The sequence below is a fragment of the Panicum virgatum genome, chromosome 6N (assembly GCF_016808335.1).
Source record: "Panicum virgatum strain AP13 chromosome 6N, P.virgatum_v5, whole genome shotgun sequence".
In the NCBI taxonomy this organism is placed as follows: domain Eukaryota; kingdom Viridiplantae; phylum Streptophyta; class Magnoliopsida; order Poales; family Poaceae; genus Panicum; species Panicum virgatum.
In genome coordinates this window covers 8,049,443-8,056,364 of record NC_053150.1, presented here as the reverse complement: position 1 = coordinate 8,056,364, position 6,922 = coordinate 8,049,443, and the positions used below count along the sequence as shown (strand labels likewise).

The window sequence follows — 6,922 nt, the reverse complement described above, 5'->3', positions numbered from 1 at the left end:
GTTTGGGCTGGCTTTATCGCCCGTTAGGGTTAGAATTAATTAGTTGTTTGCGTAGGGGCAAAGTCAAGCCTCTCTATATAAAGAGGGGAGATGTATCAATTTAACGAAACAAGAGATTAGAAGGAAACACCTTCTCTTTTACCGACCGTGGGCGAAACCCCGCGGCTAGTGCTCTCAGCGCCCCAGCAGCTCTAGTTGTCTGTCTATTCCTCTTCAATCCTCTCAGCCCACAACCACCGTAACAAATGCATAGAAACAAATGCATAGAAATGATATCCCAGAACTTGCATATACTCAGTTAGTCTAAAGAACTTACCATATACACACGGACATTGACTAGTTTTTTCTTTCCCCCACTCCAAACCCACATTAAAGTTTAATGTGTTTGCAATAATCATCCAGTAACTAATCGCAAACACATTAAAGTTTCCTGACTCTGCAAACATCAGTAACTAATCTCAGCTCAACGTTCTAGTGATGATCCTATTTCCTTTCGTTTCTGTGGAACATGGCAGATGAGTTCTCAAGTAAGTGATACCGCACATCTACACTGGCTAGGTCCAAATAAGGCGTTTTTTTTTCATGACATCTACTCCACAAGGACCAAAAGGAAGAAAAACAGTGCCGCGTGAGGGTGACCGGCGGAGCCGCGGAGGCACCGGCGCAACGGCGAGGGGAGGGGAGTGCACGGCGCGAGTGCAGAAGCGGAGGCACGGGAAGCGAACTTCAGTGGCCCCGCACGGACGATGGCTCCGATGGCGGCTTCTCATCTCCCCGGATGAGGCTGGGTCTCGAGCCACCCGCAGTCCGCAGAACGGAAGAAGCCCATTAGATGCTCGACGAAATGGCTGCCCCGCAGGAGCCTGGAGGCACAGGAGGATTGCTTGATAAGGTAAATGAAATCTTTTTACTATGCTTGCCATTGATTCAGCTTTCTTTCTGAACCAACGAACCTGCAATTCATGTTGCTTTAACTGGAGTTATTTTATTTTTTTAGAAGGCAAGGAACTGCCTCCTGTAATTAAGAAGCAACCAAAAGATTTCAATTGTGGACGACATAACCCCACATTCATGGAACTATTATTAAGGATGATCGTAGGAGAAAACATTGCTGAGAATTTGTTTAGCAAACTATTGATGTCATATGATTTGTTTTAGAAGTGATATGTAATGATTCAGTTGATGAGAATAATTCCTAATGAAGAAATATGCTACTGAGGCCGAACAAACTCCACCTTTCGGCCGCAGTACGCAGATCCAACTTGTCATATCATCAACCATTTGTCAAGGAGCTCCATTTGCTTCCATTTGATCAAAGAATACTTTCCCATCTCTAGTTGTTTATTTAAGTAATGCTATCGCAAATCTGGACAGATGTGTTCCGGTATTGTGAATTTGATTTGAGCAAACCTTACTGAACTTATACTTTAATAAATGATGCATCCACTCTTCCGTCACCTTAGCATCACAGAGGATACATTGCACTGATTCTACATTGAAAGTTTCCTGAATAACACACCTCTGGTATTGATTTCTATCTTGTATTTGTGCCCATTATATACTCTTTCCAGACTGGCAATATATGCCAGATAAAGTCAAATAGGCCAATTATGTTATAATTACTTCTGCGAAATGAAAGAACTGGAACCCACGTGGATCGTTTCCAAGAAATTGTGATACTTAACACCTGCTTATAAAAAGCAGTTTTGGCGCAGAAAACATTGTAACATGTTTTCTGCATAACCATTAATTTTTTGAGATGGGAAACAGAGCAATGTATGGAAAGAAAAGGAAAAAAAAATCACATTATATTACACGGGAAGGCAACACAATGCATCTGATGAGCTGATGATAGTGTTTTGTGTTTCACCCATTACAACATTTCATACTCTACCTTAACTGACAGTGAACACCAGTCAGGCAGTCACCACTTTATTCCACACAAATGAAAGTAGTTAAACACTATATTTTGAACTATAATAGCTTGTAAATAGGCATTGCCGAGTTTCTGCAGATCAGAACAATATTGGCTCCACGTACAGTAATGCTACCATATCTTTGATTGTATGGGAAAAAGTGAATCCGTCAGTTTTCTTGTACATGTATTCCCCAGTCCTTGCAAAATCAACAACTGTCTGTGCCACAACCTTCATCTGTTCCGTTGGTGTAAGGTAGAGTTTCACCATATCCTTCCATGAATCTTCAATTAGTTCTTTTATCTTCTCACATGCATCGTGCATTGTTGTTTCGTGCTGCAACATATAACATTGGATGGTAGAAGCATGGTGCCCCCTGGTTTGCTCACGCTGCATTTAGTAGCAAAATAAAATAAATAGATTGATTCAATGTGTATTGCAATCATTTGTTCATTAGTTTGGTGCTTGTCTACCTAAAGTTGCTTAAGTATTCACTTATATCATGTGATATTTGGTGATGAAGTTCAATTCCACAAAATAATGTAGAAGTGCTAAGGTGCATGAATACACATAGAGATTCACATGTGTGAAGCTAGACAATGACCTCTGTTGATGCAATATCATTGGAGAGTCGTGCAAATGTTGGGAAACAATTGAGAAGTTCTGGAAATGCCAGAAGCCAATCCAGAACTTCCTTTGTTATGATGTCACCCATCCCAACAAATGAAGAACATACTAGTTGAAAAGCTCCAATGGTTACTCCTGAAATTTTTAGATGTTCATTGATTGTTTCTGGAACATAATGTTCATCACGCCATTGTATCTCTTGAGAGTATCCTCGGACCAATATCTTTATCTGCATGGAACATATAAATATGTGAGTTCATATCAGATAGTAATAGTAGTGTGAACCCATAATGATGTCTTGGAGAAAGGTTTGCAATGATCATGTAGCTTGTTGGGCTTTGCAATGATTTTCAGTTCAAGTAGCTTGTTGGGCTTGTGCATGCCTGGTACCTATGCTCAGAATTCTCCACAAAAAACTAGGGAGTCTTTGTAAAGAAATTTTTCATCGTAGTAAATCTGTACAATAAATATGAAGTAATTATGGATATGTGTTTGGGAAAATATGTAACTATCTTCTGCTGTAGTGAAACTAAATATTACTTTGAAACAGTAGAACCAAACAATATGATTGATATAATATTCTTATTTTCTTTTCTTTAGTGGTTGACCCTCTAAGATAATAATACATATGTACTTCTAGTAAATCATGTGTTTGCTAAGTAACTAGAACTAGCTGTCTAGTCAATACTTGCCATTTCCTTGAGATAAAACACCCGATATCTTTTGTTTGGTCCCAGTTCATCCTCACAAGAGTCCAATGTCTTCAATAAAAACAGGTAGAAATCCTTCATGTAGTCCGGAAGTAGTTCTGTTGCGTCTTCATTGAATCTACATGTACAATCCATTGGGAACATTTGAAGCAGTTCCATTGCATCTTTTATCATAACAACACAATCTTCTTTCTTAAAGAAAAGTTGCAAGAGATAAGATTATAAATCATCCCAAATTATTTGATATGGTTTCCTAACTATACTAATCGAAAATAGGCCATCTAATGTGATGCAATCTCATGGTATACATAGTCCACAGTGGAACTTATGCTAGCAGCAATAGATGCTGTGTGCAGCTGTTGAAATGTTGCCCATGGAGCCCTTACCATGACAGATGTTATGCATATGCAAAATGGCAAGTAAACACGAATTTTACAGTAAAGGTGGAGTAAAAGATAAAAATTACACTATCAATATGGACTATTAGATTGCCTGGGGGACTTGTAACTGTACCTGTATATTGCTTTAGCAAGCAGCATGGCCTCCTCTGTTGTACTATAGGTATCAATTATATCATCTAATATGGTGATAAAGGCTGTCATCTTCGTTAGTATAACTCGTGAAAGAGAATATTTGGGCTCAGAGCATGCTCCTGCCATCCAGAAATGCGTTTCAACTATTCTGTCTCGAATAAAACTTAAATTTGTTTCAACATTAAGCTGCTTCCACCACCTGTAATGATATAGTTGTAAATATGTGTTGTGTAATTGACTTAGCTAGTGAATACAACTTCAAAGTTCTGTACAAACTTACAGTGTGACCATTTTCAACTCACAATAAAGAAGTTGAAGGAGGTTGAAGTTCAATTTTGCAAACTCTAATATGGCCATATTCTGTGAAGGCTCCATTTCGTAAATGGGGATATAGTTTCTTGTTTCCAGTATTCTAACCCTTCGGAACAGAGGTGTTTGAAGGGACTGAGACTTCATCTGCTAATGTGGAATCCAAAGAGTCTAATACAGCTTCAAGGTGGCTTCTAGTGAATATAATGGCTTCATCCAGTACTTTCTCGCCATGAGTCCTCAGGTATGCTGCATTATATAAGCTCAAAAGACCTCGAATATCATCAAAAGCAAAACGTCCTTCCATACCTTTGAAATTTAGAAATACATCTGCAAAGTTGATCGAATCAACCATATTTATGATTAGAACCAAAAGTATATGCATGAGTTACAACATATCAATTATTTTATCAGATAGGCTTGCATTTGACCATGTTCAACTTAAAATCAATAATTTTGGGTCCCTTTATGTTATATATTCCGGAATCAGTGCATACTATCTAGCTAACCATATCAACTACTTATGTGTTTGTACACATGTATAGTCATGGAGATCTACATGTTGTGAACCATGAAAAAGGAATTGAAGTCATCAGACTAAGTTAACAGCTTCCCTTTTATACCTTTTAATGTGGTTTACTTTGAATTATACTGTTGTTCTTTCAAATATTTTTTGAACTAACAGCAAGGCCTTACCAGATGGTACATCATAGCCATTCTTTCTTAGAAGATAAAATCGCAGTGAGACTAAATTCAGATCATTAACATCATAACCAGAATTGTAAACAAATCTCAAGTGCCGCTGTAGTGTGAGTATAAGATCCAATATTTTTGGTAGTTCATTTGTGCCGTTTATAATTTTCCTGACTTCTTCCTTTAACACCTTAGCTCGCTCTTTCATGTATGCATGCTGCAAGAGACAAGCATCAGTCTAGGTTGTCAGCGCATTTAAAAACATGCTCCATATCTTCAGTGTGATGCCATCGTTACCTGAGGTGCAGTTGGCGGCTGGTAAGTCAGGAAGAAATCACCCCACAGGCTCGGGTGAAAGGTAGGAGCCTTTGCCAGCCCCTCATCACTGTTGGAATGAAGTGCAGACATCTTTTCGGTATGAATATTAGTGTTGTTTTTCTTGATGATATCTGTTCTGCAGCTAGATTACTTGGCGATTCTCTATTGCGTGCATACAGGTATTTATAGCGGATTAGCGGCATGCATGAGTGTGACTGGTAGGTCGTCGAGTGTTCTGCCTTTGACAGGGTGCCGTGTCTGGAACAGAGGCATAAGAGGATCACATTTGTTAAAGTAAACGAAATCCAGTTAGTTACTTTGTTATATATAATATATGTAAGTTCCTATCGACCTCTTGTATCACTGCAAATGACATGTCTGCTAACGGCAACGAACCAGACGACCACTAGTTTTGGTTTTGATGGCATCTGGCACCAACCTTATCAGCTAAATCGAATGAAAGAAGAGTTTGAGGTGCAAAACTCGCAAGAGATGTAAAGAGAGAGACGTGTCCACAGTTTGATGAGGCATGAAGCATATGCCAAAAGAAGAGTTTGAGAGAGACAGTCACGTTTAAGTACTGTCGTCCAAGAGGGAGAATGCAAATTGCAGAACTAGCGTAGAAGCCAGTACGTGACCAAATGTCTGTCACCATCCGAGCTTATGAATCATATGAAAGTCTTGCATATACATGGACAGCGCGCATTTACATGTGTTGCCTCTTTTCTTACAATTTTTGAAAAAAAGACAATAGACAGCAAAGGATGAAGCTAATTAACGTATGGTCTGCCACGTCATCTCCCTCCTCGCCTTCCCTTCTTCCTTCCTGCCGGCATTTATGTGTGCCTTGCTTTGCTGCCAGCCCCAACCACTAACCTCTTGCCAATTGCCATGCCATACCCGCTGCTCCAGTGGCATCGTCACAGCCCGTGCGTGTCATGGCCAATGGGCATGGGCCCAAGCCCTCTTTCTCTATGTGCTAGCTGTGATTGCAGGACCCTGGAACCATAAACCTAACCGGCACGGCGGCACCACCTGCCACCGTTATCTTCAAGTAACTCTGGCAGGATCACGCAGATCACTGGAGTTGTGGCCTTAGCGTGTTTAAACTTGTTAAATAATTATAATGTAGATGACACGACTATACCCGCCTGACCCGATAAATCCGAACCGATCCGCCAGAAAAAATCCAACCCAACCTGATCAACATGTGGGCTGGACTAGGACTGAAATTTCCGACCCGACGCAAAACTCAGGCTAGATAAGGGCTGATTTTTTTACCTGAAACCTGACTCGACTCGAAATTTGTACACAAGAAATTAGGTATGCCCCGACAGTACCCGAACCCGACCCAACTCGACCACGTGTCGGGTTAGGCTCGGGCCAAAAATACAACACGATGACCGGGTTGGGCTGGGTTCGGGCTGATGAAAAAACCGAGGGTTTTTACCTGACCCGACTCGATAAACTGGATTTTTCCCTTATCTTTTTTGCAATTAACACTTTTGGCACCACAGTTGAAGACCAATGATAGTCAATCCTAGATGATGAGTGATTGACACCATTGTGTGAATTTGATATCTCTTGACTCATGATGTGCAGATGCAAGATGCGATATGACGGTCGATAGATGCGGTGAAGGCCAAGCGAAAGGTTTGTGCCAATGAACCAAGGGCAGTGAAGGATGAACGTGAGTAGGCTTGGACTGAGGGACCCGAGGAGTCCAGGCGGAGTCATGGGCGATCCACGTGGTACAATGAAGAGCAGAGTACATGGACGGATGAAGACGGCGTCAATCGGTCTAATCATAAATAAT

At 40.5% G+C, this 6,922-nt stretch overlaps 1 long non-coding RNA gene across 1 annotated transcript; it reads left to right on the top strand.

Annotated features, from left to right (window-relative positions):
• The first annotated feature begins 276 nt into the window (after positions 1 to 276).
• Positions 277 to 5,466, top strand: LOC120679075. Its single transcript, XR_005676963.1, has 3 exons — positions 277 to 892; positions 998 to 5,203; positions 5,286 to 5,466. It is a non-coding gene; the product is annotated as an uncharacterized LOC120679075 (long non-coding RNA).
• The last annotated feature ends 1,456 nt before the right edge of the window (positions 5,467 to 6,922 follow it).